This window comes from Arvicola amphibius, chromosome 5 (genome assembly GCF_903992535.2).
Source record: "Arvicola amphibius chromosome 5, mArvAmp1.2, whole genome shotgun sequence".
NCBI lineage: Eukaryota > Metazoa > Chordata > Mammalia > Rodentia > Cricetidae > Arvicola > Arvicola amphibius.
Window position 1 is genome coordinate 20,883,097 of NC_052051.1, and position 21,916 is coordinate 20,905,012.

The window sequence follows — 21,916 nt, forward strand, 5'->3', positions numbered from 1 at the left end:
AGAGGAACCCCTCTTTATCTGGGCTAACAGAGCCCTTCCTCAACGTGAGGATTAAGAGCAGAACCACCTTGGTTCAAAACCCATCTCCAGTCCTTCCTTACTGTGTGACCTTGGCACAGTTTCTCGACCTCTCTGTGCCTGTTTCCTCTCCTATATAATTAGAGGACACAAACAGCCTACTTTAAAGAACGGCCACGAGAATAAAGTAAGTTCCTGTCTGTGAAGCCCTGAGAACAGGACCCAGTGCCCAGCAAGCACGCTCTGCGTATCTACAGCCCATCAGAGCCATGGCTACTGTGTAGGGAACCTACTGAGTGCTAGGCCCTGGGGTTGTGTGGCCACTCAGCACAGCAGGGAGGCTGCCCATATGACCCACATCAACCTCACCAGCAAACTGTACCAGGGGAAGAAAGAAATGGTGGGCTTTGGGCAGATTACAGATCTGTTGTGCAGAAATACACTCGACGTGGGACACTGGAGATGGACTCTAGCAATGACCTGAGGGAGAGCCAGGAGGGGGTAGGGGCCAAGCGCTCTGCTATGGCTCCTCGATATAGACAGAAGATGCTACACTAAATAGTGAACTATGCCTGAGTACTCCGTCACTCCAACTACAAAAGACAACAATCTGCTCCTGACCAGCAGGTATGCAGCCCCACCCCAGCCTGGGCACCCGACTCCGCCCCTCAGGTCTTCCTGCCTTCTTCTTCTCCCATTCTCCCCTTGCCCAAACTGTTCCTCAGACTCTTGATGTTGCTCTAACACTCCAAGCATGCCCCTGTCTCCGGGCCTTTGCACTGGCATTCCCTCCCTGAGAGCTCCCAGTGCCAGCCAGTCTTTCAGTGTGGGCATCCTGGCTGCCCACCCAGATCCGCTCCCTGGCGTATGCGTGGAGCCCACAGCACTGGGCTCCCTCTAGCAGACCATGCACACTGATCCCTTGTTTGCTGCTTTTCTGGCCACCCTGAGGGTCGACAAACCGCAAAGGCAGGGATTGTGTCCAGCTGCTTCTCTAATGTGTCTCTAGCCTCCAGAACACTGTCCAGGGCAAAGAAGTACCCAGTATACATAGCCAATTGACAGATGGATGCATGCATGGATGGTTGATGGATGCATGGATGGATGGTTGATGGATGGATGGATGGATGGATGGATGGATGGATGGATGATGGATGCATGCATGGGTGGATGGATGCATGCATGGATGGTTGATGGATGCATGGATGGATGGTTGATGCATGCATGCATGCATGCATGGGTGGGTGGATGCGTGCATGGATGGTTGATGGATGCATGGATGGATGGTTGATGGATGCATGCATGAGTGGATGATGGATGCATGCATGCATGGATGGTTGATGGATGCATGGATGGATGGATGATGGATGCATGCATGGGTGGGTGGGTGGATGATGGATGCATGCATGGGTGGATGGATTCATGCATGGATGGTAGGTGGATGCATGGATGGATGGTGGATGGATGCATGCATGCATGGGTGGATGGATGCGTGCATGGATGGTAGGTGGATACATGGACAGATAGGAAGAAGGATGGACTGATGGATGGATGGGTGAAGATGGCTAGGCAGGTGGACAGACGGATGGAAGATGACAGGGTGGAGGGTACATGAGTGGATAGACAGTAGAAGGACAAGTGGGTGGCTGGGTAGTTAGGGTTATGGATGGGCCCCACCTAGAACCTCCCAGAAAGAAGAGGTAGCCTAAACCCTAGGTCTATTCATCTCAGAAGCTGAGCCCCATCCCCAGGTCTCCCCGCATCCTGCACTGCACAAGCTCCCAGCAGAGACTCTGATCACCCAACTTACACAGGCAAAGTAAAATATAAAGCAACTCCAGTCCCGGGCCCCACCCAGCCAGCACAGGCCTGGGCCAGGAACTGGATGGGAGGTGGGGGAGGGTGTCTGCCAAGTGAGTAAGGAGTGAGCAGGAGTGAGAGAGGGTGCATGGGGGCGGGGAAGCAGGCAGATCCAAGGGCCACAGCAGTCAGAACATGTCTGGTCCTGCATTCTCAGTATAAGCATGCTAGGGGCTGTCAAGCCTCAAACCGGCTCCGCCAGTGCCACTGGGCAGAGTGCCTGCAGGCTCCAGCTGGCCCTGGCAAAGGTGGAGGGGGTGCTTTTGGACCCTGGACCTGCTGCCTGGGAAGATACAAGCTAAGCAAGTGGACAATGAAGCACACACAGCAAACCTGGTGCAGCACGAGTAGTCCCTGTTACTCTCGTCTGGACTTCAGTCCCTGACCTGTGCCCACGAGGCTGTGTCCTAAGCCTGGAAATCCAAAGTGTCCACCCTGCAGCCTGCAGGCCACAGCACCCCAGGCCAGCTGCGAAAGCAACCTGACACACAGTTGTAACTTGCCTGAGACAAGATCCCCATTTGTTTCACTTTTGTTACTCAAGAGTCCCTGATGCACAGGGATATCGATGACAACACTATGTTGCAATCTTAAGAAGCTGGAAATCCAGCTTCTAGGATGGTGGAGGGAGTGAATGGAGCCTGCACAGCACAGGGTGAGCTGGGCCCTGGAGGCAGGCAGGTAAGTGACCCAGCTCAGAACGCTGACCTGCTCTGCCAGGCTAGGAGGCCTTCTGTGAACCGTGGTGCCCTTCTGGGCTGCTTCCCCCTGTGGGAAGAAGCCTTGGACTCTGATTCTAGGAACCGTCAACCCAAGGTGCTGAGATATCTAAAAGAAACTCCACCTTGCTTCGAAGTCCAGCTGTAGATGCGCAGACCCTCATGCCCCAGACTCCTGCAGTGACAGAGGGAGAGACTTTAACAGCAGAGGAAACTGAGGCTCAGTACACACAGCAAGATGGAGTCAAGCTCTCCCCAGCCTAGAGGGATACTGAGCCATCTCCACTTCCCAAGACAAGCAATGGGTATACTTTAAGATCTCTGGCGGGGATTTAAGGACCTGGGTCTGTATTCTCAAAAACCATAGGTCCCCTAGGCCTTGACAGTCCAAACCCAGCCCTGCCACGGGTTCCAAACCTTGTCAGCCCCAGCTTCCAACACTTTTGTTCCTTCTCTTGTGCACCACCAAACTGGGACAGAAAGCATCTGCGAAACGTGGATCTGAATCCTTCAGCCCTGACCTTACCACAGGCCCCACCCTAAAGGAAAGACCAAGTCTTTTCAGGGGCCTCAAAAATCCACTGGTCCCCACACCAGCCCTACCCTTCCCCCCATTTCCCTCTAGTGTACAGGTCAATAGCTCTCCCTTCCCTGGGAACAGCATGTTCCTGCCACAGGGCCCTTGCCCAGGCCGTTCTCTTTGCCCTGAGTTTACTCCACACACACACACCCATGCATACACGCCTTACTCGCTCACTCTCTCTGCGTCTTCAGAGCCTCTGTCACCTACTCCAATAGGCACTTCAGTAGCAGCACCCCAGCCAACTCCAGTCTTGGTTCAAAAGAGATCTTTTCAGGGGACGAAAGGGTCCCGCAACCCTGCCTAACGCCCTCCATTTCTCTTTCCTGGCCCAATTCTTCTCTCTGATGACAGCAATCTCTAAACAATGGCAGGGCCACTTCTACTCCCTCACAGACGGCTATTTGGTGGTAAGTGTTGTATTAAAACTTGCACATAGTGCCGTGTGGTGATGACGCACACCTTGGGAGGCAGAGACAGGCGGATCTCTGTGAGGTCGAGGCCAGCCTGGTCTACAGAGCAAGTTCCAGGACAGTCAAGGCTACACAGAGAAACCCTGTCTCAAAACAAACAAACAAACAAAACCTAGCACATAGCTGGAAGAGTTGGACACCTTCAGGACAATGTGGCCAAAAGCATAGGCCCAGCAAGAGGCAGGTTCCCGGGTAGAGGGAGGAAGGAAGATGGGCGAATGGGAAGATGAATTGGAGGATGCTAGTGGATGGGAGGACAGATGCACAGGGCGCCCACAGTAGGCTCAGGATTTGCCAGGGATGTGTGACCTGAGAAATGGCCAGGACAGGGAAGAGACACTGGGCTCCCCAGCCAGAATGGCCAGGATGTGCAACCCACCAGCTTCCCACTCTTGGCCTCAGAAAGCTCCTTCTCCCAGGGGATGGAGTGCAGAGGAGGAGCAGACAGCCCTGCTTCCCAGGGAGGGGGATCCCAGGCTCCATCTGTCTCCCCACAAAGGGGCTTTGTCCTTGGAACTGAGAGCCTAGGGCGTCCGGAAACTGCCCCTTGGCAGCTCAGCAAGGCCTCGGCTCTGAGCCAGGTTCTCCCGGCACTGTACAACACTGGACACAGCCCTCCAAAGGAGAGCCTCCATTTCTGTTGTGGGAGAAACTGAGGCTCAGGAAGGCAAAATCACTTAGCTAAGCTCTCTCAGCTGGAATCAAAATGAGGATTCAAAGCCAGGCCTGTTGGGTCCACAGTAGATAGTTCTCAGACCATGGGGAGCTCAAGAGGGTGGGCTGTGCCTTGGGAGGCTCACCCAAAAGGATGAAGCCTGGGACCTGGATCAGAGCCCACCCCAGGTGCCTGTGGAACCCACCACTGGATCCCCCTATTTCCTGAAGGGCAGTGTGACCAAGGGATGTTGTGAGAGGGGACTGTGGCAGTCCTCCTTGCCCCCCACCGACCCACCCAGGCTCTTACTATTCCCAGATGGAACCACTCAGCAGGGTTCCCTGTGCCACTGCAGCAAGGCCACACTGCGTGAGCCTGGCATGACCCACAGAACTGAACATATCCATTTCCCCAGGGGCCTCCCACCTCACAAGGCTGTGTGTAAACACTTCACTGTGTGCTTGGGGTGTCTACAGAGGGCACCAGGTCCAGGAGCTCACACACTGCACCATCAGCCCCCGTCAGGCTTCCTCTCAAACCGGCCTCTGTCCTCCACCCAGGGCTTTGATTCCTGTTTTGAACCCCAGCCCCACTTCATCTTCCTCTGCTCCCATCACTCAAGACAACAAAGTCTGAGTGCGCCAGATGAACGAGGGCCTGTTCTTAGTACCTATACATGACCACAGCCCCAGGCTACACACACACACACACATACACACACGCTCACGGATATACACATGCTATACTACACATACACACTTTAGCTGCTGGGCTCCCTCTGTCTAGCATGCCCTCACTCTTCTCTTTCTCTCATCACCTCCTGCTCACCCTTTAAGTCCTGGGTGTCACTTCCGGGAATCCCTCCTGGCATGGTCAGGCTGCTATCATTTCTGTGGTACCGAGCTCACAGCAGAGGCAATCATCGGGGTCTGTACTTAGCTCCCCCGAGCATTGCTTCCAGAGAGTACCAGATCAATCCCCAACACTGACCATGTTGTCCTGTCCTCTAAAAAGTATCTCCTCTCAGAGCCTGGGAGCAGCCTCCTGTGCCCCCTCCCCCACCAGGTGTGCACCCCATCACTGGCTCAGACATCATCAGTTGCTAATCAAGGCAGGCAAGGCCTGTTCTGGCCATGATGCCCATGGATCTAAGGTGTGGGCAGAGTGGGTGGAGGGGGAGCTGCCTGCAAGTGGCCAACTGGAAACCAAACCCACATTGCTTCTAAAACTAGGGCACAGGATAGAAATGGGAACAGCAGAATTGTCCCCAAATAGAACGGTGGCTCATCTGGTTCCAGGCTTTTAGAACACCTGGAGGGGTGGCGGTGGGGAGCAGGAGGCAAATCTTGCAGTGGGGACCCACTCAACTTATAAACACCCCCCCCCCCCAGATCCCAGGCTGCCCTTCCTGCAAGCCTTTGACCACACCATCCTCTGCCTGGGACAATTTTCCCTTCCTGCCCCTCGACCTCGACCATTGAGGCAAAACTTCCTGAAGCTGTAAGATATTTAAAGAGAAGGAGCTTGTGATCTTCCAGCCAAGCCAAGAGGCAAAGCTGCTGCCTCCTGACGCAGACAAGGACAAGGAAAAAGCTATTTTCCTGGGCCCCCAGCAGAGGCAGGTGGAACAGGGCTGGCTTCAGCCTCCCTTGGGGACTAGGTACAGCTCAGAACAAAGTCCACAGGGCACAGCCTGGCCACTGAATACTTAGAAGGAACCTCCCAGCATTACCCTTTCAGTGCTATGTGACCCCAGGGAAGTCACTTTACCTCTCTGATCCACTTAGGAACTCATAGGAAAGGCAGACTCAAGACTCAGAAGCACGGGGGTATCCTAGCTGCCCAAGCTGAGGCCAATTTCCTCATTTGTCAAGTGAAGGTGCTCACTGGGTTCCATCTCCCTCACAGTTCTGCTGGGGCGCACAGGTAACTACATACAAACTGTAAAGTGCTATACTGTTGGGAGTGATAATTACCACACATTTCCTTAGAGGGAAAGAAAACCAGCCTTGAGTCAGGACTTGCCACCTACAGACAGAGCTGGAGCCTTGAAAGACAGCAGGAGAAAGGGTAGAGGAGGCTCAGGGGAGAGCCAGAGATATGTCAGCTACAGGAGGCCTAGCCCAGTGTAATGCTGGATCCTATAATTCCAACACTCAGAAAGAGGGGCAGGAGGATTACTGCTACCAGTTTGGGCTACAAAATGAGTTCCAAGACAGCCTGGGATATATAGCAAAACTCTCTCTCTCTTTCTCTCTCTCTCTGTCTCTCTCTGTCTCTCTGTGTGTGTGTCTCTCTGTCTCTGTGTCTCTGTGTCTTTGTCTCTGTCTCTGTCTGTCTGTCTCTCTCTCTCTCTCTCTCTCTCTCTCTCTCTCTCACACACACACACACACACACACACACACAACACACACACACACACACCCCTGCCCAATAAAAGAATAGGGGACCTTCATAGGAGTGGAGGACCTGTACAGACAAAGACATGGACACCCAACTATGTAGTAAGTACAAAACCAGCCAGTGGCTCAAAGCACCTGCAGGGTAAACCACAACAGAGACACGTGGAAGAAGGGAGGTTCAGGCTGAGGAAGGAACTCGGTCCAGACAGGCAACATCTCCAGGAGCTTCTCAAAGCTCAGACCCTTCTCTGAGCCTCTGCTTGCCACCATAAGGAAAAGTGCAGCTGTACCCAGGCCGTGTGGACCAGCATGCGAAGAACCCGCTGCCCAGATGGCAGATACCTCCTAGGGAGGGCCCACAAGTCAGGGGAATCTTGGGCACTAGAGGTCATGGGACAGATATGTAATCAGGTCCTAGGAGTAGCAGGAAGAGGCGGGAGCTTGCCTCAGAGTAGCTAGATGGAGCTTTCAATCAATGCAATCCCTCCTAGATTGTAAGGGCAGGGCAACCAGAGTCCAAGGTGGCCAGTGCCAGCCCGGAGGGCTCCCAGATCAATTTGTCCTTCTCCCTCACCACAGAATCAACTTCCCTCACAGCCTCAAAACACCCTGAGTGGGCCCTGTGCCCAAACACTGGACAAACACTAGCATGCCTTACAGTAGGGACACCTTCTCATAGCTATACTAGAGCTACACAGATTGGTGAAACTGAGGCACAGAGCAGTCATTTTTCCCACAAGCAGATGTAACAAGCAGGCCGCTATGCCAGGATTCAAACCCAGAGTCAACTGCCTCCCTAGGCCTCACTACTGCCAAAAGATCAGGTACCTGGCCTATCCAATACTCACCAGCCACAGTTACATGCCCAGGAAGTCACTGAACCCATCATCTGCCTAAGAAAGATGTCAGCCACACTGGGGACACTCACCAGGAATCAGACATCCACAATCACCGAGACACCAGAAGTCCATGCTCATATCTCACTTGCTGGGTGACGACAGCCACGGTCCTTTGCTTCTCAGAGCCCCTGCTCGTAATAGGAATAAAAGTTCCACCCACTCCAGGATAAGAAACAGAGATAGTGGGTCACCCTGCTGTGCTCCAGCTCTGGAGAACTTAGTGTGTGGATACTGATATCAGATAAAGTCAAGTGGAGGCCACAAGTGGGCAGAGTGGCCTGAGAGACACTATCAGACTACAGCAAGACGGCCATGCCTCTTGGTGCCACCCCGGCCTTGTTTCCAACCCCCAATGTCAAATTTGATGGTGCTGTCTGCACAGTCCAGCAGGCCGAAGGACGCCTAAGGACCCATGTCTACCATCACCAATAGTTGGCAAACACCCCTTGTCCCATTCAACTCCAGCTAGGACCCTGTCTTGGGTTCTCAAGCACGGGAAGACACTGAGGGCAGAATAGGAAGAGAAACACCACAATCTTCTAATTTCTTCTCACTTCTCCTTTCTAGAAATCCTTTGAGTAGTCCTAGGGGAAGTCACTCATCCCAAGTTTCACAGTAGTGAGTCGGAGAGATGGGGGTTCTGGTTTCCTGCTCTGGGATTCTCCCTAAATGCCTAGCCCTCTCTCTAGTCAGGCCATCTGACAGTGTTGAGGTCATGAGCAAGCTGGCTAGTGGGGACAGACATACATCAAAAAAATTAGCATTTTCTTCCAGCTTGGCTAACTTGCCCCAAGTCTTTCTCCTTCACACCCCCCAGTGAAGGAGAAGGTCTGTATAGATCAGGAATGACAAACTCATAGCACACAGACCATGCTTGATAAGCTTCTGCCCAGAGCAGACATTACTAATTTATCACAGCACTGCTTCCCATGAAGCCAAAACTGGATGTCAGAATGCTTCTCAGCACAGCACTTCGGCTTGTGGAGCAGGAGTCAGGGCTTCGTGTCTGAGCCAGAGAAGAGAAAATATATAGAATGTATACTAAACATCAGTAGATTAAGTTACTTACAATTACTTTAGCAAAGAGGCTGTGATTTGACTCTGGGCTTACCAGTAGAACGAGGCCTTGAGTAACAGGTCTCCTGAGGCAGAGCCGGCTCCAGGGAGGGTCTGTGGGATCCCAGCCTCTCCTTGTCTCTGCCAGCTGCAAGCCCATTATACAGTTTCAGTCTTAAGTCACGGGACTGGGACCAGCTACTAGGATGTAAGATTTTAGCTCATGTCTGCCTCTAACCTGCCCTGAACGCATTAGGTACCCCATGCTATCCTCTTGGGACATCCAGGGAGCCATGAGTCAGCCCTACTTTATGGATAAAGAAACTGAGACCCCCTCAAAGGTGATGGTTTCTCCCCAGAAAGTCAGAGAGGTTTCCCCCGGGGAAGTTAATGTACATAGGAGGCACAAAGGGCTGTGAAGTCTGGAGGGCCATGGAGGGACAGGAGGACCACGGAGGGACAGGACAGGAGGACCACGGAGGGACAGGAGGACCACGGAGGGACAGGCTGTAGCTCACAGGGACCTCTACAGAGTTCCGAGACTCCAGCAGCACCAGTGCTGAATGTGGAGTTCAGAATCCTACAGCCCATCCCGGACTGTCACCTGGGAAACCCTAGGCAAGTGGCCTTTGTTCTCTCGGTCTTAACAGTTTACATCCAGAAAGCTAGACTAGACCATCTCATGGGCACAACCCCCAGCTCGGCTTTCTGGCTCAGAGAGTGCAGGCTCACGGTCACCCAGCACTACTGTCCTTTCCTATCAACATCCTCCTCTAGACAAGCTCTGCCCAAACGGGGACCGACCTTCAGACCCATGCCATCATCCACTCAAGGCCATGGCCACATGGATGGCCAGACTGAGCCCGGAGATACCAATGGACTTCCCAATGGCACACACAGCCCACGGGTCCCATTTTCTAGGTGTTTACTAATTGCCAGGCACAGAATCTTCTCTTAACCCTAACTGGAAAGGAAGAGATGGTTGGCCTCATTTTCTGTGAAGAAACCAAGTCTCAGGAAGATACAGTGAAGGACCCAAAGACACACAGCAAATGAGATGAACAGCAGTCAGAACTTGAACTCAGGCCTATCAGACACACACACACACACACACACACGATCTCCAGTTTCCTGGCTGACCATCCCTGCCCTGCAGCTCTCTCCCAAGCTTCCCCCACACCACACTGTGCTTCCTGATCCCTGGGTCTCGCCACCTCTGACTTCATGGGTTGAATGAACTCCTACTGTATCTTCAAAGCCCCAGCTTCTTGAGACCTGATGGGGCCCCCACAGAACACTGGAGGCTAGCCTCCACACCTATTCCATTAGCTCTGTGCCTTGGCCTCCAGCTTAAGCTCTTTCGCACAGCTCCCTGTGTAAAAATGGAGGACAAGATCCTTCTCAAGGCTTCAAGGGCCCCTCACAGAGACCAGCCCTACCGATAGCAGGCCCTGTTGGACCGTCCTCTCTCAGAGTTCTCCCCTTGTTTCTCCACAACAGGCATACAACCCCCCCAACACCTCAGGGCTCTGCACACACCCCTCCCTAGCTTCATGCCCAGGTACCTCCTACACTCTTCCTTCAATATCCCTCTGTTCCCTAGACCTTGGCCTTATCACGGCCATGATTATATATACTCATTTAGCTGATCACTTGGCTCGTCCTCCATACTCCAGTTTCTAGGAGCCAAGGACCTGTTCCCAGTTTCCCAGTAAGTCTCCAGGCAGATGACCTTCTGCACAGAGAGGAAGAACGCTGGCCCAGTTGCACTCTTGGCCAGCTGGCCACTGCTTCCTTCAGCTCAAGCCCCTCCCTCCTCCAGGAAGCCAGCTGGTCCTCCAACCACAAAGCTGCTCAACAAAGCTCACAGGCCCTAGCGCATAGTAAGTGCTCAGTGTACGATCAGAGACCGTCGAGGACCAGATGGATAGCAGGGACAAAAATTGTTGAACTGAGTCTCCCTAGATCCTGGAGCTGAGAGGACCCAGACATGCCCCACTCCCACCCCCACAATCAGAATAAAAGCCTCTATCTAGAGACTGGTGGGGGGCTGGGAGAAAGGAACACAACCGGGAACAGGAGAGGATGGGGTGGGAGAGATAAGGTAGCCCTAAGGCTGAAAGGACAAGGATGAGCACGAGATAGGGGTGCTCCTGGCACTCACTCTCAGTGTGTACCCCAGGATGTAGGCAGGTAGTCAGCTGAGAGAGGTGACACGCTATAAGTCACTTCCCCTTGTGGAAAGGCCGCCTCACCGGGACACACCCCGTCTCCAGTAGGGCCTTATGACTCTGCCAGGTGGGGGTGACATAGGAGGAGCTTTTTCCAACAGTGCTTTGTGCCTGAGGTCCCGCCCAGCCTTCACTGTCAACTGCAAGTTAAAGGGCAGCCAGCCAGCTCCTCTGCTGTCTAGGCTCCCGTTCTATCTGCGGACTGGGCTAGCCCCAGGAGGAGTTCAGTGGACTTCAACAGCTCTGGTCATCACGGCTCCATCTGATCTATCCCTCAGTCCTGTGCTGCCGCGGCGAGCACCAGGGCCTTGGGCATACAAAGTCTGTGCTCTACCACTGAGTTTCCTCACATCCCAACTGATCATTCCTCCCTGACAGGACTGAGGCCAAAGGGAACCCAAAGCGGACTATGTTCACACAGCTTTGAGCTGCTGGAGGATGTTCAGCTGTTTCTTTCTGAACGGGCTCTAGGGCACCCTTTGAGGCAGAGTTACCTCTTCTGCTGGTGGCTGTCACAAGCACCCCAGCCATCTCGTGCAGGCGCCAGATCATTTATTGAGCCCCCGCCCCCATGTATGACAACCCCTTAGCTCCGGAAGTACAGGGAATAGTCACCTGAGGACCCTGTCGCTGATGGGACAGGTCCAAGGGGCAGGCCCAGGCTCAAATCATGTAGAAAAACAAGAAACTTAGATGCCTGTTGTCACAAGTCTGGAAAGAATCCCCCAACCCCCGCGCGTGTCCTGCCCCCAAACCCACCTTGGAAACTGAACCTGACCACCCAGGTGAACCCAATAACGGCAGTTTGTGGGGCTGGGAAGACCTTGTTCAGGACCTCATAAGCCTCACACGCCTCTGTCCACTTTTCACCTTCTGAATACCCCAGAGGTTTAAGGGTTACCCAGGGGTGAGTCCCCTCTGTGCACTCCACCCTTCAGCCTGGCCAGGCTCACCCATCACCGAGGAGGGCCTTGGCTCAGAGAGCGAAGGTAGTTGTCCCCAAGACACACAGCATGACAAGTGGTGGGTGGTGGTCCTAGTAGGGTACACAAACTCACCTCCAGTACCTGCCCGGGTGGGCAAGCGGACCTAGTGGTAGTAGTGAAATCCCAAAACTTTGGCCAACTTCTGAGCCGGCCGGTCGCTGGGCCTAAGCAGGGGCGAGGCTGGGGGCTGGGAGGGGGGCCGAGGACAGAGTGGTCCAGTCTCTTCCAGGCCAGGAGCACCAGGCCCTAACGGAGGCCCCGAGACCTCCTTGGGTCGTGTGACCGGCAAGGCGTCCAGTCCCCAGCGCCCACCCCACCCCCACCACCCACTCCGGGCCGGGGGCGTTGGGCCCCGCAAGCCGCGATGGCGGGCGGTGCCGATCGGCCGGGTTTTCAGATGTGGCCTAGCCGGGCCGGGGACTCTGCGACCGAGGGTCCCCACGCGCCGGTGCCCCACGCGCCGGTGCCCCCCGCGCCCCTCCCGGCTTCCCCCACGCATCCCAACAAAAGGCCGCGGCGGGCAGGTCGCGGGCCGCGGCGGGGAGTGGGCAGGGCGGGAGCCCGCAGCGGGGCGCGGGGCCGGCGGGGCGGGGGCGCTCACCTGCGCGGCGGCCGCGGGCTCCGGACGCGCCCGGGCGGACCCCAGCGGGGCGCGCGGCGCTGGCGGGCAGCGGCCTGGCCGCTCCGGCGGGGCGGCCGGGTAGATTCCGGGCCGGGAAAGACAGACCTAGAGAAAGGGAGGAGGCGGCGGCGGCGGCAGCGGCGAGGGGGAGGGAGCGCGCTGGAGGAGGGGCCGCGGCCGCGGCGAGCCGGAGAAAGGAGGAAGCGCGGACCCGGGCCCCGTCGGCGACCCGGGGGACCTGCTGAGCGAGCCGGGCCCGCGCCTCCCGCACCCAGCCCCCTCCCCGCAGCTCCGTCGGCGGGAGCGCCCTTCACGCCACGCGCCCAGCTCGGCCGCCTGGGGAGCACGTTAGGGTTCCACCCCAGCTACCTGAGCTACGCACCGATGGCTGGCACTACCTTCCAGACACGAAAACTGAGGCACTGGCCACACCAGCCTTGACCTGAGTGTCTTTAACGGGAGACGGGAGACGGGGACTAGAGGGACGGAGTAATAAGAGGCAGCATTATTCAAATGCATCAAGAGGCGAAACAGGGGCTCACTACATGTCCCAGCTTGGCCTTGAACTTGTGACCACCTCCAGCCTCTGCCTCAGGAGGACAGGGACTGCAAGCATCAGGCCAAGCCTAAATTCATTTCTAGTGCATCGGGAGACATGTACATCTCTATGTACATCTGGGGGATAGTGTGCAGGTAGCCAGCCACTAAGGACAGCAGGACCAACTGGACAGGAAGTAGAGAAGGAAAATGGAACGGGGTGGGGATGCAGGGGGGAGCGATATGGCTTCAGGTTGGTCTGGAACACCACCACTATCACCATCCCACCACCCCACCCCCGACACACACTCCAGTCCCTGCCCAGGTTCTAAGGCTGCTCCTTAGGGGCATTGAGTGGGTCCACCTTTGACTCCTCCTTTTCTCTCTAGGATGGGTCTGACCAGCTTTCCTCTTTCCTTCAAAGTGCTTCCGTCTCACAGATGGGCAACTGAGACCCAACCAGGTGATGTGGCACGGCCTGGGCTTCTCCTAATAGAAATCCCTATGAAGGGCAGGTTCCAGTCCTTCTAGAACAAGGTAAGTTGGCTCCAGCCTCAGGGTACAATCTGTCTCCCAGGAAGCCAGGAAGAAGCAAAACTTTGAGTCAGGCTGATCTGAGTTCACATCTAGGCCAGGTGCCTCAGGGCTCGTTCAGTCCATCAGCTTCCTGTTCCAACCCCCTCCGTTGTGAAGCGGGAGTGGACGAGACCAAAGAACGAAGGCTGCGCGGCTGAGCGGCCAGGGTAGCCCACTGAGGCCCGAAGAAGGGATGGGACTACTCAGGGTTCCTCAGGAACAACCGGCAAACTAGCCACTCCCGTTTGCAAGGCTTGCTTAAAGATTAACGGCACTTTCCCAGGACTCCCCTCGGCAAGCCCTAGCTGGAGGAGCAGGTTTCTCCGCCCTCTTCCCTGCTCAAGTCTTGTCTAATGGCCTTTACTGGCCACAGTGGGCTGGGGGAAGGGTGGATACTCTCCGGTGAGGTGCTGAAGCTGGTTCTCAGCGGCTTGCAAGAACTTAGCGACCGTTGTCCTTCCCAGTATCACAATTAGTGATGTCAGATTGGTCACCTGGCATCGGCCTCCAAGGAAGTATGTTCTACTCAGAAATAGAGAAATTTGACAAACCATGCCTTAGTTTCTTTTTCTTCCAGAGAGTTGGTTGTTAAATATTTGCCAACATATCACTAAAACCATTGCCAGAAGTTCCCCCAGAAAGTTCTGGGCGTTTCTAGGGCTGAGAGGATAAAGCTCCAAAGCACAAACTTTGGACCCGCAGGCTTGGGTTGAGGCCTCAACTCCACCACTTTGCAAATCTATAAATGGCCCAGAGCATGCTATTTTCCTGAGTTCAGTGTGCAAAAATCCTACAAACTGGAGAAGGATAACACAGCCCCAGAAGGCTGGGATGAGGGTACAGAGAGGCGAGGTGGGTTTGAACGTGACCAGGGAGACAGGGAGACTGAAGCAGCCCACACCTCTAGCTTGGAGGTTCTCAGAAACAATGGCCAGCAACAATGGTTTCATTGCTGAGCTTTCAGGGTGCTCTTTATTTTTAACCACCCCTGCGGGCCTTTGCTCAGTCTGTAACCCCCACCCGGAATGCCCACCCCTATCTCCAGCCTTCCCACCCTCCCAGGCCTTCAAGATCCTGGGTAAGGGCCTTGTCCTCCAGGACATGCTTGAAGACACGCCCTTGATAGAGGCACAACCCAAGCCCGTTCCGGGTGTGTCTGTTCCCACCCTGAGGGCAGGAACCATGGCCTGGTCTATGCCCAGCATAGTGGTCACTGGCCAGCTGGCTGTGGAAAACACGCTGACATGGTATCCACAGACGACAGTACAAGAAGCAACTCTTTCTGTCACCGACTGTGGCCTCAGTTTACTCGTCAGGCACAAGGAAGTGGCCGTGCCACCACTTTGCAGAATATGGTGGGAGGGTTGCTGGTCTGGCCTGGCAGATGATTCTTTTGCTTTGTGCTAATGAAATGACTTCGAGCCTGAACATCATTGTCATCAAATGTACGGGGCCAGGCTTGGAACGTCTACAGGGGCTGCCTTCCAGTACCTATCGCTAACACATGGTGGGTACTCCCCCACCCCCAGATCGGTCTCTCTCTGTAGGCCACACTGGCCTTGCTCAGGCTTTCAACAGTCCTCCTGTCTCAGCCTCCCAGGAGCCGAGACCCAGGCAGAAGCCATCTTGCCGAGCTCTGGCAGACTCTGCTTGTGTGGACGTTGTCCAAAAAGACTGCACACCCAGCAGTGGAGGATGAGTCAGTGGGTCAGAACACTTGTCCAGTGTACAAGCATGGGGATCTGAGTCTGAATCTTTGGCCAGACCCAGCACATGTGCAGAAAAACCCAGCGGTGAAGGTTGGGGACAGGTGAATCCCAAGAGCTCCCTGTTCCGCTGATCCAGCCCAAAAAGCGAGATCCGTGTTCAGTGTCAGGCCCTGCCTAAGGGAATGAGGTGAAGAGCAAAGGAGGAAAACACTGGACATCCTGCCCTGGCTTCCACATATGCACACAGTACACCACACACACATACACTCACACACACTCACGTGGTTCCACGTGTGCACACACAGTACACCACCCCACACACGTGGTTCTGTTGTGCCCAAGTTGCAGAGACCCCAAGACCACCAGAGACACCGATTCACCGAAATGCAAAAGCGAGGTTTCATCATGCAGTAGAAACTGCAGTAGGGACCTCATTTCACACTGATGCAGCAGGGGCCAGAGGAGGTGCCCCACTGTTCTTAGGCAGGGCTTATAAAGACAAAAACCCACAAATCTACAGTTATGAGCATGAGGGGTACAGGTGACTCTCTGACTCCAGTCTAGGGGATTTTCCTCTGCTGATATCTACCTTGGGGACTAGCACAAAATGGGATTGGTTTTGTCCCTTCTTCCCCGCTTTCTTGTTGATCGACCCAATCCTGGGTCTCTTATAGTTAGTTCACAGGTATCTTCTGTCCTGAGGGGTCTATAGTTCAGAGAGCGCTGCACCATAAGTTGGATGGTCCCCAATCTTTCCTTCATAAATTGGACTAGCCTATTGAGTATACATGGTCCAAAAGTCATCAGTAACAGCAAAATTACCAGGGGTCCCATCAGAGTGGAGATGAGAGCAGTCAACCAGGGAGAACTATTAAACTAGGATTCAAACTATCCTTGGTTGGCTTCCCTTTCTCACTTTCTCTTTGTAAGTCCCTCCCACACCTTGGCCATGGCATCCTTTACACGTCCTGAATGGTCTATACAGAAACAGCATTCTTCTCCCAGAGCTGCATGCAATCCTCCCTGTTGTATTTCCAGTCCCCTTCTGTTTTGTAAAACCATTTCAGCCAGTGAGGAGAGGGAGTCCTGCAAGTGGGAGACTGAGGTCTCTAGGCATTCTATGTCAGCATCTATAGCTTTTCTCAAAGCAGAGTAATATTCACTGTGGGACAAAAGAGAGGCAGTCCCTGTCCCCAGCCCTGCGAGGCTTGCCCCTAGGAGGATGCTGAGTGTGAGGGTGCTTACGGGCTCCCTGTTTATTCTAGTTAGACCAGCATCCTGCTCCATCCTATCTAGGAGACCTTGGTAGTCATGGTAAAGGAGCCAGGGTACCAGTCTGATGAGGACACAATATCCGTTAGACTCCTTTAGAACTGAAATATGTACACAAAAAGTTAACCCCGAGGAGCATGCCCACCAGGTATCATTTTGGGGAATTAGGTGCTCTGCAGTGGCTGTGGGGGATAAGGTGAATTGCCAAGAAAAACCTTGGCAGCGGTAACTTTACCTATGCAAAGCCCCTGTCCTGTTACTTGTTCCAGGGTCAGAGAGTGTGGTGAATGCCAGCAACATTCATCAGACTTAGCTGCTTCTTGCATAAGGCCCTGGACAGCAATTCCCTCATAATAAGGGGGAGCCGCGCCATAACAGAGCCAACAAGATTTGGTTAGGGTCGGCTGTGAGAAGTTCAGAATCATATAAGTCTTAGTCAGAAGCTCCAGGAGGGGATGCTGTTCTGGCACTGAAGGCTTGGTGATAGCTAAAGCATCTGGGGCCCTTAGGTGAAAGTGTGGCTAGAGCAAGTGCTGGGGCACCGGTCTCTTTGTGGGTGGGGGAGCAGGATTTGGGTTCAGTGCCTTATTGGGGCCTATTATTGCTGGTTTTATCTGTTCTATCTTAAGTCAAATTACAAGGGTGGACAGGGCATATCCCCCATATCTAAAGTATATTATACTCCAGTGTAGGCCTGATGACTATTGTGTGTCTGTTTTCCCTGATTTAATTTTTATCTGGTCTAGGTCACCTGTCCTGCAGGGCTTGTCAGGCTGAGGAAGAGGGGGGCCATACCAGATTGGTCTTACATATTTGGAAGTGACTAAGTCTGGTCTACTTACAGTCCATCTCCATTCCCCATCATGAGAGGTAACACAGTCCCAGCTTTTACAGAAAGGGGATTCCAGGCCTCCGCACTGTTTCCTATTCCTGATGTGACCTGGGCACACGTAAAAACCCTACCTCCTGGCCTCTACCTGGCCTGTTGCTCTATAGACGTGGTTCAGGTAACGAAAGCAGAAATATAGATCAGGCCACCAGGTATTCAATGGGGCCACAAGGGTAGTCTGGTACAGAGTTTCCTATGACTATTTATCCTCAAGGACCCAAGTGAGTTTAAAGGGCACATGGGAGTTGACTTCTTTAGCAGGAGCAGGGGGAACCAACATCAACATCAACAGGATCAGGAACCACACTTGAGCTGGACCCTTAGGGGTTGGTGGGGTGTTTGGATGCCTCCTAGGTCTCACCGAGATAATCCTCTTGTAGGGCAAAGGGATCCACCAGGTGGGCATGTGAATAATGGACCCAAGAGGTGATGCTGTCCACCTTGAGAGTGGTTGGTGTCAGGACAACCGTGTAGGGCCCCTTCCATCTCGGCTCCAGTGATTTTGGGTGATGCCTCTGGATAAAGACCCAGTCTCCGGGCCTTAGTTGGTGAGGGGTTGAAACAGCGGCGGCTTCATAAATCGCCCTAAGCTTAGGCCATATGGTTTTATGAACCAATTGGAGCTGCTGGATGGCGTTGAACAAGTCCTGATCATCTAAGTCAGCAATCAGGTCAGTTTGTAAGCTAGGAATCATGGGGGGAGGGTGCCCATACATAATTTCAAAAGGAGTCAGACCCATTTGATAGGGGGTATTTCTGACTCTAAGAAGGACAAAGGGAAGGAGAGTTACCCAGTCAGTGCCAGCCTCCAAGGCCAATTTAGTTAAAGTCTCTTTTAGGGTCCTATTCATCCTTTCTACCTGCCCTGAGCTCTGGGGTCTCTATGCACAATGAAGTTTCCAATCAGTCCCCAGTGCAACAGCTAGTCCCTGATTTACCTGAGGGATGAAGACAGGGCCATTGTCTGACCTTGTCATGACTGGGAACCCATACCTAGACAGGATTTCTTCAATCAGCTTCTTTGCCACCACCACCACCATGGCTGCTTCATACTTAGTGGGGAACACTTCAATCCATCCCAAAAATGTATTTATAAACACGAAGAGATATTTGTATCCAAATTTTCCAGATTTGATTTCAGTAAAGTCTACTTCCCAGGACATACCTGGTTGAGTTCCCCGCTGATGGCCTCTGGGCTGGAGGGGGTGCTCACCTCATTTGTCAGCTGGCATGCCTGGCATTGTGCCACTATTCAACAGTCTGGTTACCATCTTGAATTTTGACCTGAGCCCTTTGCGACAGGTCCTGCATTCTACGTGTCTCCAGGTGTGAGGAGCGGTGTATTTTCTTAAGTATCTCGTATTCTATGTGTCTCCAGGTGTGAGGAGCGGTGTATTTTCTTAAGTATCTCGTATGGAGCAGGATGACTCGCCCGTCGGCAGTTTTCCACCATTCCTCTATTTGCTGGACCATGGGGAGAGTGTGTGTCCAGGATAGATCTTCAGGTGTGAACTTGAGGATTTGTGGCAGGCCCTAACTCCTGGGTCAGTTAGAGACACCATAGCCCTTTGGGCTAATGCCGTCTCTTTTGCTGTTTTATTGGCCGGGTTGTTTCCCAGTTGTACTGTTCCAGAGCCTTTTTGGTTGTCAGAGCAGTGTGTTATTGCCAACTTCGTGGGCCCCCATAATGCTTGTAGGAAATCCAGAATCTTCTGTTTGTTTTTAATAGTTTTTTTCTTCGGGTGTTAGCAACCCTCTCTCCTGGTAGATAGCCCCGTGGATGTGGGCTGTGGCAGAGGCATACCTGCTGTCTGTGTAGATGTTTAGCTTTTTGCCTTTCCCCATCTGTAAGGCCTTTGTAAGGGCTATTCACTCCACCTTTTGTGCCCAGGTCCCCTGTGTAGGGGTTCAGCCCATATTGCCTCTGTAGTCGTTGTCACTGTGGCCCCCTTTGTCCATTCTGCACATAGCTGCTGCCATCTGTGAACCAGGTGACCTTCACATCTGGGATAGGAATAATAACATTCTTTAGGTCGGGTCTGATGCTGTGGGCCTGAGCCAGTATCCCAGAGTAATCGTGTAGCGGGGCCTCTAAATCTGGATCTGGCAGTAAGGCAGTTGGAGCATGGAAGCTTGTTCGGGTGGGGTTAAGCAATAGTGCCTGGTAGTGGGTCATTTGGGCATTGCTCAGCCACCTATCTGGGGGTTGCTCCTTCCGATGCATTGGGGGCCGCAATAGCCAAATTTTGGCCCAGCGTCAGTTTGTCTGCATCTTTTACCAATAGGGCCACTGCAGATATAATACGAAGGCATGGGGGCCTCTCAGCTGCTACAGGGTCCAGTTTTTTTTGACAAATAGGCTAGTGGTTGCCTCCAAGGCTCCATAGTTTGGGCAAGCACTCCCTTTGCTATTCCCTGCTCTTGTCTACAAACAGGGGAAAGGGTTTACTCACATCTGGCAGTTCAAGGCCAGGGCTTCCAGGAGCTTGCATTTTAGAACTTGAACACCTAAATCCTGCCCTATCAAAAAGCCAAGGCAGTTTCTTTATTAACCAATGAGAGTCCTCCATCAGTTACCCTAGGCTCAGGGAGGGGTTCTGAGCTCCCTCTCCCCTAGGCACTGTCTTCCTCCCAGGCTGCTGGAAGCACTGGGGCCGAGCGCCCCCCTTCTTAGGGCAGTCCTTAACACAACGCCCTTCTTCCTTACAATAGGCAGATTGGTTCCTGCCTACCTTAGTTTGCGTCCCAGTCTCCTTTCATGTGGTTCTGTTGCACCCAACAAGACCACTAGAGACACAGACTCACTGAAATGCAAAAGCAAGTGTTTTTTTGTTTTGTTTTGTTTTTTTGGTTTTTTCGAGACAGGGTTTCTCTGTGGCTTTGGAGCCTGTCCTGGAGCTAGCTCTTGTAGACCAGGCTGGTCTCGAACTCACAGAGATCCGCCTGCCTCTGCCTCCCGAGTGCTGGGATTAAAGGCAGGCGCCACCATCGCCCGGCTCAAAAGCAAGGTTTAATCATGCAGTAGAAACTGCAGTAGGGACCTCATTTCACACACCAATGCAGCGGGGGCCAGAGGAGGTGCCCCACCGTTCTTAGGCAGGGTTTATAAAGACAAAAAACCCCACAAATCTACAGTCATGAGAATAAGGGGTAAGGGTGACTCTCTGATTGGACTTCCCACTTTGCTGATATCTACCTTGGGGCCTAGCACAAAATGGAGTTGGTTTTGTCCCTTCATTCCACATGTGCATACACAAGTACACCACCTATACACATGTGATTCCACCTGTGCACACACAATACCCCACCCACACACACGTTGTTTCACGTGTGCACACACAGTACACAACCCACACACATGCGGTTCCACGTGTGCATACACAATATACATTGGTTTTTGGTTTTTTTAGGGGGGCGGGCTTTTTTGTCTGCTTATTTTTGTTTTGTTTTGTTTTTTGTATTTTGGTTTTCTTCAGACAGGGTTTCTCTCTGTAGCTTTGGAGTCTGTCCTGGAACTCTGTCAACCAGGCTGACCTCAAATTCACAGAGTTCCACATGCCTCTGCCTCCTGAGTGCTGGGATTAAACGCTTGTACCACCACCACCGGCTACATATTAGTCTTTAAAGCAGTGGTTGCGCACACAGTGCTGTGTCCAGACCCCGCCCCTTCAGAGGTAAAAGCCTAAGGATGGGCTACAGAATGGATGTGCTGTAGAGACCTGGCCCTTCACGTGTGGTAGTGGACCCATGGATCAAGGCTGTCCTATGTCCTAGGATCAGGGACATTTCCCATCCTCACTAGGAGTCCTGGTGGCCCTAATCTACGGTGGCTGATCTTCAGAACCCAGATCATCCTCTGAGCAATGACTAAGAAAACAGACCCATCACAGTCTTCCCGGCGAATTCCAGCCCAGTCCCACCATCCCTCCATAGCCTCCGTGAGTTCTCTACTTAGAGCCACCAGACTGGAAACCGAGGGTAGGGTGGAGGAGGCTCCAGGCTCCAACCAGAGGCTGTTAGATGAGGTTGACCTTTTCTCGCTTGGTCCAGAACTTTACAGTTTATACGGCTGTCCTGATTGGCCTCTGCCAGTTGGTCAGGCCCCCTTGCCTGTATGTCAAGTCTGCTTTCTGCGGTGCTTCATTCCCACAGGGGGGCCTCTGCATGGCCTGATCTCTGTTCCAGAGCTCCCCACTATGTCCTCCCTGTCTTCCACTGGGACTCACTGACCTTCTAGTAGATACCAGGGTCTGGGCCTGGGGCTGGGGACACAGCGGTGAATAAGCCAGGCTGCTGTGTGAGTTGGAAGAGGCCAAAGCAAGGGGCAGGGCAAGCACAGAGGACTAAAGGGGTATGGTGGGGCCAGCCCAGTTTGTGTGGAGTCGGTAACCAGGTGACGGTAGGATCGGGTAACTATGTGGGCAGGGGGCTG

General features: G+C 53.5%; 1 protein-coding gene across 3 annotated transcripts in view; it reads right to left on the bottom strand.

Moving 5' to 3' along the window:
• The window catches only part of Src (SRC proto-oncogene, non-receptor tyrosine kinase), a 43,837-nt gene extending 31,330 nt beyond the window's left edge, over window positions 1-12,507 (bottom strand). For 2 of the 3 annotated variants that reach the window (XM_038329971.1, XM_038329970.1), the window contains exon 1: window positions 7,636-7,731. The gene's annotated coding sequence lies outside the window, so the exon portion shown is untranslated. Of the gene's footprint in view, window positions 1-7,635; window positions 7,732-12,480 lie in introns of those variants that run through there. The other variant, XM_038329969.1, reaches the window with a different exon arrangement.
• Window positions 12,508-21,916: the final 9,409 nt, after the last annotated feature.